At 37.0% G+C, this 11,911-nt stretch overlaps 1 protein-coding gene across 2 annotated transcripts in view; it reads right to left on the reverse strand.

Annotated features, from left to right (window-relative positions):
- MTUS1 (microtubule associated scaffold protein 1) overlaps positions 1-11,696 on the reverse strand; it is a 110,631-nt gene extending 98,935 nt beyond the window's left edge. For both annotated transcript variants that reach the window (XM_060686794.2, XM_060686793.2), the window contains exon 1: positions 11,275-11,696. The gene's annotated coding sequence lies outside the window, so the exon portion shown is untranslated. The remainder of the gene's footprint in view (positions 1-11,274) is intronic.
- Positions 11,697-11,911: the final 215 nt, after the last annotated feature.

The raw sequence follows: 11,911 nt of genomic DNA on the forward strand, positions 1-11,911 counted from the left end.
CTTGTTCCTTTAATTTTAACCCATTTGTTCTGGTCCTGCCCTTTTGAGGAGTAGAGAGAAAATCTACTCCTGCTTCTATGACAATTTTCATATATTTGTAGACTATGTATTAGCAATATTCCAACTTGCTATCTCCTATTTAGGTGGTTCAGTGGCTAAGATGCTGAGCTTGTCCATCAGAAAGGTTAGCAGTTTGGCGGTTCAAATCCCTAGTATAGGTCTCCTGCATGAGCAGGGGGTTGGACTAGATGACCTCCAAGGTGCCTTCCAACTCTGTTACTATTAAATAAAATATGGTGTCAGATCATTAATGATTTACATATACTGGTGGGTCACATAAACAAAACAGATCTCTATTTCTGTTTGTTGTTTATTATTCTGTTTATTACCATACCACTCATCTCTCATAGCTTTCAGTTGTGGGTCAGAGGAAAACCCATCTTTTTCATAGAAAGATTTGTCCCAGAACCCTTTACTTACAATACTATAGAGTGTCACTTCAACAGTAAGGTGGGCAGCATATAAATTTAATAAATATTATAACCCAACAGTCTTTTCCAAATTTGCAAATTTAGTATAGTATATCGTTTAATATAGGTCATGATATGGTTTGTAGTAACTAATTGGGAGTAAACAAGTCTTGTTAAGTTAATAAGAGCAGCCATCAGGCTTTACTACTTAAAGACTTTGAACATTTAATTCTAGTATTCAGAACAGATTCTTGGCTCAGCATTATTTAATCTCAGCCATATCCTGTTTGTACCAGTCTCTGACTGGTAAATTTTAGATTGTCCAAGAACATTAGACTATATTTGAAACCTGCTCATGCCTATTTTACACAGATATCATATCTGAGTAAAATATCCACAACTACTTTATATATTTCCAAAATATTAGGTGTTTCTCAATCTTAGCAACTTTAAGTATGCTGGCTGGGGAATTCTGGGAGTTGGAGTCCACAGAACCTAAGATTGTTAAGATTGAGAAACAGTAGATTAGGTCCTTAATTCACTAAGCTTCATTTATTCTTCATACAAACAATCTGCATGAACAGTGTTTTTCTTAGCAAGTCAACAAGCAGAATTTCATTTTGTAAGGCTATAGAAAGCTTGCTAAACAAGTTGAATTTTACTGTTTAGCCTGATTGTTCACCTTCATAAATAACCATAATAGTAGTGGCGAGTACTGGTGGCAAAGGAATAATTCCAGTGATCTTGAATCAGTGTCTAAGAGACTGGGAGAAGCAATATTACTATCTTCTTACTACAAAACGTTGCATATAAATAACTTAACTATATTAATAGCAGCTTTACTCTAGCTGGACTCTGTTATACACAAGACCTAAATATAACTTCTACGGGTATTACGGAATGACCTCTACAGAATCTCTCTCTCTCCCATCAATATGCTTAGTCTACCTTTATTTAATTACACTGTAAAAAGTCTCATGCAATTTTTACTCTTGAGTCCCACCAGCACTGCAGATAAGTGTGCAGGTGTTTAATTTCATATGTCAAACAGCTACAATGTACACTTTGCCACAATCAGTTCAATTCAGCTTTAGCAAATAGCCATGTCGATAACTACCAACCGTCTTTACATTACAGCACTTGGAGTTATAATCAACATCAATGCATGTACATAGGAATAGAGAAGAAATACGTCAACAAATATTTCAAGCAATATAATAAAGGCCTATAGCAGAATACTTTATCATGAACATCAGTAGCATAAATTAATTTTTTTAAATATAGGATAGGGACCTAAGAACTGTTACAATGAAATCATAGAGCTTGACCCAAGGATATTGGTTATCATTTTCTGTTTTTAAAAAATTCTGCAGTTTTAAAATTGCCAAGCAAAGAAGATGGAACAGCAATCTTCTAATTTAACTTTGTAGCCATCTATTGCTCACTACAGGTAGTCCTTGACTTACAACAGTTCATTTAGTGATCATTCAAAGTTACAATGGCACTGAAAATAGCGACTTATGACCATTTATGACCATTGCAACATCCCAATGGTCGTGTGATTTACATTCAGATGCTTAACTGATTCATATTTATGACGTTTACAGTGTTCAGGAGTCAGTTTGCGACCTTCTGACAAGCAAATTCATTGGGAACTGGATTCATTTAATAACCATATTACTAATTTAACAACTGCAGTGATTCACTTAACAAATGTGGCAAGAAAAGTCATAAAATGAGACAAATTCACTTAACAAATTTTTCACTTAACAACATTAATTTTGGGCTCAACTGCAGTTGTAAGTTGAGGACTACCTGTAGTTGAAAAAATGATCCCCATAAAATCCATTTTTTTTCTCACAGATAAACCTCCAAAAAGTAGGTAAAACCTATAATTATAAATTTATTGAACAAAGTAAAATGCTGGTGTGTTTATATCATATCTGATTGGGAGAAGATAGGTCATGAAGATCTTTATATAATTAGTAAAACTTTTTTTTTTTTTAATTTGATTTATATGCCGCCCTTCTCCGGAGACTCAGGGCGGCTTACAATGCGTTAAGCAATAGCCTTCATACTTTTGTATATTTTATACAAAGTCAGCTTATTGCCCCCACAAACTGGGTCCTCATTTCACCTACCTTAGAAAGGATGGAAGGCTGAGTCAACCTTGAGCCTTGGAGAGATTCGAACCAGCAGTAAATTGCAGGCAGCTGGTGTTAATAACAGGATGCTTTAGTCCACTGTACTACCAAGGCTCTTGAATGACCAATCTTAAAACATAGAAATTCTCACATCTCTCTAAATATGTTGATTTTTTAATCTCTGCTTTAATATATACCACTTTTATTAAGCAATCTAAATATAAAATATTAAAATAAAATTTCACAATGCTATTTCAGATCAAAGCATTATCTATATGTGAAATAGTAATTCATTGAGGAAATGGAAATACTTAATTATAATCATTCCAGTTAACTTTGGATATAAAAAAATGACTGAATTTGAAAGAAGTGTTTTGGATTTAATAACTGACTTTATGACAGGATTTATTACTTATTCTATGAAGCTTCATACAATATAAATGTTGGTCAAAATAAATGTCATAAATGTAGACAATGTATAGATACAGGTAGTCCTTGAGAATGACCACAGTGGAGCCTGCCCATTATAATTGCAAGTCATAATGGTTGTAAAACAGATTGTGCACATGACCAATCCAATTTTTCAATGTTTTTATGGCAGTCATTAATTAAATCCATTGTTTGCTATGGAAAGGTTTTGCTGAAAACAGTAATTAAATGCTGATTTTTGAGGAAACCATTGTAAAAAGTGGTCATGTGATCAAGTTATGCTACAAATGGCCATCAATATGGCTGTGATGGCAAGCACCAACAGTGCAGTCATGTGACCACTGGAACTATTGGGACTCTGGATCTAAGTCTTAAGTCTCCCCCTTTCAGGTAAATTCAGTCACTAAGCAACTGCTCAAGGATTACCTGTACATTGATTTTCAGGCGTATGGAGCTGTACTGTCCTTAGATTACAGTAGACAGTTCCCTTTGAGTGAAACATCAATATATCTATATGTGAATGAAATTCTTGATTTCAGTAAAATGGTGTACAGCAATTAAAAAGAGATATTGTTTTAATGTAGGAATTATAATAATAAAGCCATCACATGCAAGATCTTACACAGTAATCTGTCCTTATTCAACACACCTTAGTATGAGCGTATGGATAACATAAATACTTTCTAAGCTGTTGACATACAGTAGAGATCTACTTATTTGAAGAATGATTTCATAAACTTTTATAGCAATGTTTTCTAGTAAACTGGGAACAATCCAACAGTTTTGACAGTTATTTGCTAAATGACTCCTTAAAATGTTAAAAATTTGATCCAGTATTTTAATCTAACTTTTTCTATCCTTTTGAAAATATGTTTCTAGTATGCTTTACACACATTTGATATGAGTATTATTTGATACTGGAAGAATAACAAAGAATGTAAATCTGTCCTTAGTTGATTGACATCACTTTAGAAACTTCAGTAAGATGAAGGAGAAAAGATGTACTTGTAAATTAAGGCAGAAATGTGATTAAATTAGAAAAATATAGTAGTGAATGAAGAAGAAAATACATTCTAATTTAAGTGATAAAAATACTAATTATTTTCCTTCAAGCGAAAAATGATTTTCTAATTCATTCATGAAGAAAAAGAAAACAAGTGAAGAAAATGTCTATGGAGGATTCTCAGTCATCTAGTCTGCAAGAAAACCAAATGCCATTATAGAAACAAGCATAGAATTTAAAAAAATGCAGACATAAGATTTTGGGATACCACATGAAAAAGGTAGAAAAAGTAAGGAAAATTAGGGATACATTCCTTTATGTTGTTTTATTAATAATGCTCTTAATAGAATTAACATTTTTAATTAGCCTTTTTAATTAATTGCAGAATGTTTATGAAAATGTTGAATGAAAAAAATGTTTTAAGCTGGTAAGCTTGTAAAAAAGGAAGACAATACTATCATTCAAAAGCTGGCATCGCCAAGGCAGGGAACATCTATTAGGATGTGAAAGAAAACACAGACAAGTTTACCAAATTAAGGGAAAATGCTGGCCTAAATAATCTTGAGTGGAGAATGAAAGGCTCGGTGGATGATCAATTTAGCATGTTGTTGAGTCTGCCATTCATTTGTAACATTTTGAAATGAAGAGATTCCTACTTCTCAATTATATTTTCTTTAACTCAAGCAACTTCCATAAAATGATAGTGTGTTTGCTTTTATGCCTGAGCTGCATCTCTCTGCACCCACATCATCACTGTTCTTCAAAAGAAAAACTGTTTCTTTTGAAGAAACCATCTCAACTACCTCACAGAAGAAGTGGCTGGAAAAACAATTCTGTAATTAGTGGCAGCCTATTTTCCATTGCTGCAAACTCTTCTTGCATTTCACCTTCCATCTCTGTCCTTCTGTTAAGGCTGATGCCTCAGAGCTGTCCCATCAATGTTACTAAACTAAGTAGAAAGACAATTTTGGTATTGTTTCTCAAACACGATTGTTTTATTTATTTGAAATAATAGCAGAAAAAAATTCCATCACATGGCAAGCTAAGTGCAAGGACAGGAAAAGGCTGGGTGCTGGCTGGCATTCTTGCCATCCTCTACCAGTTTGCTGGAGGGGCAACTGTTTCACACACAAGATCTCAAGTTTGAATATGGTGATGGCAAGAGCTATAATAGGTTAAACTAAATCAGTGGTGAGATAGCAGGACTGAAAACAGCAGCCATACAGAAGAGTCCTCGTTTATTAATCCCAATTAAATTCAAAAATTCAGTGATGTTGAACATTTGCCAATTGAAATGAACTGGATAGAGAAGTAACACAGTGAGAAATTATTCATATTTGGTCACAGTTTTATCTAAATCAAACTCTCTTCTATGTTGCTTAAGAAATATCACCTCTGGTATATGTGACATTGTTTCCTGGATAAATGCAAACAATGATAAATTGTCAGAGCTTGTATATTACTGGATTGTTCAACAATTGATATCAACAATATAAGAAGTGAGAGTCTGATAGTGCGTGTATGAAACAGCTACACACAGATTTCTCCGCAAACATTTTGAAGATCTAGAACAAAGCCTTGTCAAGATTTGCTTCCTTCCTTTGAAACAAATAAAAAATCAAGTACTACATTATTAAAACAATGAAATTCCAACTACAAATAATTAGCTCTTTATAGTGAGGACATGCTATATATTTTTCATCATATTTCAGCAAAAACTTGATAAAAAACAGCAGCAATTGTATGTTCAACCAAAATGTATTGGTTTTGTTGAACATTACTCACATTTGGATCTGTTTCTAATCTGGTCATTTTAGAACCAGTTTGTACATGGTTTCCAACAAATTAATTTGAGCTGAAAATCAGCTTGTGTGTGGCTAGCATGCACATCATGAAAAGCCAAAATATATTTGTTTTCTTTTGAACTGGCTTGCTGTATGAATCACCAATTCTGGTTTGCAAACCATGAATGCTGCATGTTTAAAGTGTGTTGTATGAGTTCAGCCAATGGGCTTTACTAAATAAGTCATAACTAAGCAAATTACAGGGCATGATGTCTGACTATATTCAAGCTTATAAATAAGCATTAACTGGATAATTTATTATTTATATTATTCAAAGTTATATAGGCCATCTTACTAAATGTGAGTCTTTAATCATTGTTAAAAATAATAAATAGAATTATGAAAAAAGCCTGTTTAATCAGAATTGAGTTCCATTCTTTACCCTACAATCTGAATGCAACATTCCTCATGTAGTACAAACACCAACCAAACATTATGAGATACTGAAATGACAGCAATGTTGATATTAATTTTAACATAAATTCTTCCTTGATACCTGCATATTTTAATAAGATTAAAATATATAAAGTAACCTGATTTTAATGACAAATTTATAATTGTATGAGAGACAGAGATATCACTATCTTGGACTGCAAATTAGATAAACAACCACTTGGGATCCTTATATTAAAACATATTTTATGGGTGATCATAATTCAAAAATCACATATAATACAGCCCTTTATTTGAATAAAGTAGCTGAGATCCGAAAATGTGGGCCTGATTGGGGTTAATTGTAGAGGTGATATATAAATATGATTTGCATTTTTTTGTTTGTTTTTATTCCATTTTTACATATTAACATTCTGTGTTTTATAGTCTGTATTTTAATATGGTTTATGGGCTAATCAGCAATAAAGTTACTGTTACAAATTTACAAATTGTGCCTGAAAATGTTTAACTTAGTGGCATTATAGATACCAGCATTCTGAAGCAGGGCACTTACTGTCTTGAATAAACTGATTAAATCCAGAGATTATTGTGTTTCATGTCTTCAAAGTGATTACCGGGTAAGTGTTTAAGCTAACAGGGTTTAAAATCATTTCTGATCCTTTAACTTCTTAGTGAGCCTCAAGAAGTCATTCAAAACAATGATATCAGATTCAAAGTGAGTGCCCTTTCTGGTTCCTGTATCTTTGCCAGCAGGGTTTTATATAAATAGAAACAAAAGGAAGTACAAGTACTCAAAGCAACTAAGCATTTTTCCAAGCTGCCTAATCAAACTACCAGTCAAAAGGCACAATAATTTGGTAGAAGTCATCATGTTTAAACAGTTGACTACTAGCAAAATGCCTTGTTTATTACATTTTAATCCTACAGGAAAGAGGCAAACAGTTCAAGATCTGTTTTAAGCATGTCTGAATAAGTTTTTGTTTTGCAAGCTCCTGTTACTCTAAGGCAAGTTTTTCAATCTTAGCAACTTCAAGATGTGTGGACATCAACTCCCAGAATTCCACAAAATAAAAATTGCATACTGAACCCTTCTGATACTCACTAGTATCTTATGGGATCCATAGTATCCACAGACCAATTGTAGCTTAGTTATTAAGGATACAATTAATAATTGGGCTTCAATGATTTCTGACCTTCCAATCTTTTTAGAACTTTCAAAATTCACAGACTATCCCCCATGTTCAAAGAACAATACCTGGCTTGTCAGGAAATATATAAACTGATTCAAGTAGATCACATCTTCCTAAATATGGTAGAAATATTAAGTTCCTTAAACTTGAGCAATGAAACAGATGTTACTAGCTTCTTTTGTAATTCTTTTAAATCAATTCCATTAATCTACATGTTTCTATCACTAAAATGTTTCCAGTCGCTTCTGTGTACTATACTGATACTATAAATAATATAGGACAAAAAAAAATATCAAAGACAATATCCCCTTCCAGAACGGATAAAAATAGGTTAGTTAGTGAAGACCAACCTTCCTTATTTATACACTATAACATGCCATGGTTTATATATTACAATAACTAGATTCCAAATTCAACATGAAAACCCAAAATATGAAAATCCTTAACATAATTTAGGAATCCAGTCATTAACTAAATCAGGCAGATAACTATGAAGAAGACAAATATTAAGCTATCAAAGTACTTTTATAGACTTTTGCAGTAAAATGAGAAGAGAGAAGTTTGCCTTTACTTGTGAACAAAAACTTGCTTTTTAAGAGATCTATTTTTTATCCTTACTTCCAGCTAGTTGGTTACAAGGCTAATGTTATTTGATGTTGTTAGAGGATGTAGCAAGATGTAAGCTGTTCCAAGTAAATTGCCTTTTACAACTGACCATCAGTAATTTTGTCAATGCAGATAGTATTCAAGTGGTTCTTCATGTGTATTATTATTAAAGTTGATTTTTTTTCCCAAGGAAAAAATGTTGGAAAAACATTAGAATATTGAACATTGTTAAGACTGAAAATTATATTGAAATTCTAGAGAATTATGCATTTTACATCAATTTTTATTTATAAAGGACTTCGTACTATATGATTGCATGTCTAAATTTGCAAATTAACATTAATGTATAAGACATACAAGGGGTTCACCAATCCAAGTTTCTTTCCCCCCACAATACCCTGAAATTGCAGAAGTCTTTGTAAGCCAAGCCAATTATCTTGCAACTCAACTATTTTTCCAGAAGAAACCTTTCAAAAATAATTTTGCAGCATTTCCTTTGGAACTATAGGGAAAATATTGTAGTTTCCCATTGGTCAGAAATACTACCTCAGTTTTTGTAATCAAAACTCAAAATGGCACCTGGCCTCCCCAATTTCTCTCTCTCACACACACAGACACACACACCTCAAACTTTCTGAGTTGATCACGGAATTACTTTTCAAGGTTCTCCAGAGAATGAATGGTTTCTTCTTCATTATGAAATGCAGGGGAAGAGGCGGCATAATCTCCTTCCATGTTGGCCAGCTGAAGACACCACTGGTTTCCTCATTCAGCTAGAAGACCACCTGTAGTGTGTACAATTGTGATCCTACTGGAAGTCACTATTCTTTGCTATGTTCACTATTCAGCACTGCAGAATGCTTAAAAATGGTAAAGGAGATATGAGTTAAGAATGCAACTGTCTCTGTAGGATACAGTTTCTCCAATATTGACACCATTACAATGTACAGACTTCAACTCTCAGAACTCTGGAAGTTGAAGTCCAGGTGTCTTATCATTGCCAAGGTTGGGAAACCCTGTTGCAGGAGAAAGGGCATTTCATTGGATGTGAAAGAAATGCAGAGTGCAACCTGACACTTTTCAGAAAGCCAGAAATCTGCATATCTGACAATTTCTCTTAACTAAAAGCTAGTAAGCATATCCAAGCCACTTGTTTTAATCACACAATCATCCATAGCCTGGAGCATCACACAAAGCAGTTCATTTTACAGTTTGGTTCATAAGCTTGGTTTACAGCCCTAAGCAAGTCACCTTGAAATTGTCTCTTTCTTCTACAATCTTTAGAAATTCCATTCTTGGTTCTAAAATTCTGCTGTGTCCCTTTGAACTTTTCTGCATATGTTAAATGCATGGATGGAAGAGATAAAGTATCAGTTAATTATAACCAGGTTCAATACAAACCCTGTCCTGGCTATCATTTACTGTGATGAGTAAACCTGATCTTAATTAGCCTGGGTGAAAGAAAGCTGCACAGAAGCAATTTGATGCAAGAATAGCATGGGGAACATGGAAATTATCTTTATTCACAGCAGCACTTTCTAACTCAGAAACTTTCTAAGCTAAAAGCTGTTAAGAGGGAGACCAAATTGTCCAGAATATTTATTAAGGACATCAGCAAAAAGGGCAGGGAGAGAATTTACAGGACCAGAATCATAGATCTTTCATTGTTTACATTTGTCACCAGGGACAACCAATTCTAAACTTGCTAGAAACTATACCTGCTCAATTGTTTAGTGTTGCCACTGAACTCAATGAAGATATTTTATTATTCTGCATACTGATTCTAACAGATAAAATGTTTCATACTCAGACCATAATTTCTCTTCGTAGCAGCCACCCTTCAAGGAAAAAAAAAATACTTTACACAGAAAGCTGAAGCAGGAACTTTTGAACTCAACTTTTCTTTCTGGGATCCAAATTGAGACCCCCTTTCAGCCTTTCTCAATAAACCCATGAGAATATTTTAAGCGAATGACCAAAAGCAATCGAGAAAGAACCAATTAATAAGCCATATGCACTTTTAGTATATCTAAGTTTCACAGATGTGCTTTTTACAGGATGAATAAATAAAAGCTTTTAGGGAAGTCCAAGAGGAGGATGAAATCTGAACCACTTCTTGGCAACTGAGGGCATCGCTTGGCTTCCCCTTCCTCTTGGGACCTTTCTGCCATTTAGGAAAAGAAAGGAAGAAGTGAAAGGGGCCTTCTAAACTCAGCGGTCACAACACATCCACTAATATATGTCAACTCTGAAAATAAGGTACGGGTTAGGGCGTTCGTTCATTGGTGGATTAGAGGATTGCTTTCCTCTCATTTTAAAAACTGCAACACCCGGCCAGGTCGCTTTCCACATACTTGGCGGTTTCGCGCAAGCGCAATAGAGATCAATCCAAGGAGCCCTTTGACCAGCCGTGACATCCTTGCCAACTTTGCTCTTAAGCCCTTAGCCGTGCGGGGGGGGGGGGGGGGGAGAAGGAAAGTCATGGCTTGTTAATTTGCGCGCTCCCGTTTGACCCCCTTCAGTTTGAGGGCACCGCGGCGGCGGCAGGAGCTCAGGAGTCAGGACCCGCCGAGCCGAGCCGCAGAAGACTTCGCCGGGACTGCAGTCCTTTCCCAGAGGCAGCCGCAGCAGCGGTTCCCACTCTGCCAAGAGCCTCCGGAGAAGCGCGAGGACAGGACGCAGTGCGAGCTGCCGGGCAAGGGACAGAACCGTCGGCTCCCCCTTCCAATGAGAACCCCCCGTCTCCGCTGCCGCGCTTCCTATTGGCCCGCCGGCGTCTCCCAGGTCCGGAGACAAGGGACCCTCGCTCGCTGTCGCCCCCGCCGCAGAGCTCAGCCAGCCGACCCGGAAAAAAAAACACCAAACCCCCCCCCCAACTTTCCTTCCCACGCGAAAGTTCAGCCTTTGCCCGGGCAGAGGGGACGCGGAAAGACACCTCCAGCACTCCCCCCCTCCCAAGGTCTAGAGCAGTGTTTCTCAACGCTGGCTGGGGGATTCTGGGAGTTGAAGTCCCCCCATCTTCAAGCTTCCAAGGTTGAGAAACACTGCTCTAGAGCAAAAACTTGTTCCCCACCCCCGCCTCCCCGCCTGCACCCGCCGCGTCGCAGCCCAGCAAGGGGCCAGGGGATGAAGGGGTAGCCAGAACATCCTCTTCCTCACCCTTTTGCAGCCCACGGAATGACCCAAAGCACTCACCTATCGCGCCCGGAGCTGCTCTTCAAAGCGCAGCTCCAGCACAACTTGGGTTTATCTTCAATAGCTACTGCAGGACGCTTCCCTCAGCGACCACTTCTGGAGCTGGTGCGTTGAGCCTATGCGCGCACGCGGGGCGCGCTCTTTCTCCCTTTTTCACTCACTCCTTTCCCTCCTCCCTTTGCCTTTGGTCCGTTTTCTGTCTAGTGCGCGTGCTCAATCCCCGGCCGGCCACTGAAAGGGAGTACCTTTTTCTTGTGCCTTGAGGGACTGGCCGCACCTGCCTCTCCCGGTGACGTCACGGCATTCCTCGCTACCTGGCCCAACCAGAAGCGGGGGCGGAGGGGGGCTTGTCTTTTACGCCAACTGAAGGCAATCAGTGTGCAGTAAGAGAGACGTTATTAAGGCAGAAAGCAATCCCTATTGCTTGCCAATCGGTAAGACTGTCGCGGGCCAGATTTAATATAGAGCCTGAGTGGCGTAGGAGGCTAATGCCTCCTACTAAGGCAGCATTTAACATCCAGCTGCCTGCAATTACTGCGAGTTCAATTCTCACCAGGCTCAAGGTCGACTCAGCCTTCCATCCTTTCTAAGGTGGGTAAAATGAGGACCCAGATTGTGGGGGCAATAAGCTGACTTT

Source organism: Pantherophis guttatus, chromosome 8, assembly GCF_059756535.1.
Source record: "Pantherophis guttatus breed Tessera chromosome 8, ASM5975653v1, whole genome shotgun sequence".
In the NCBI taxonomy this organism is placed as follows: domain Eukaryota; kingdom Metazoa; phylum Chordata; class Lepidosauria; order Squamata; family Colubridae; genus Pantherophis; species Pantherophis guttatus.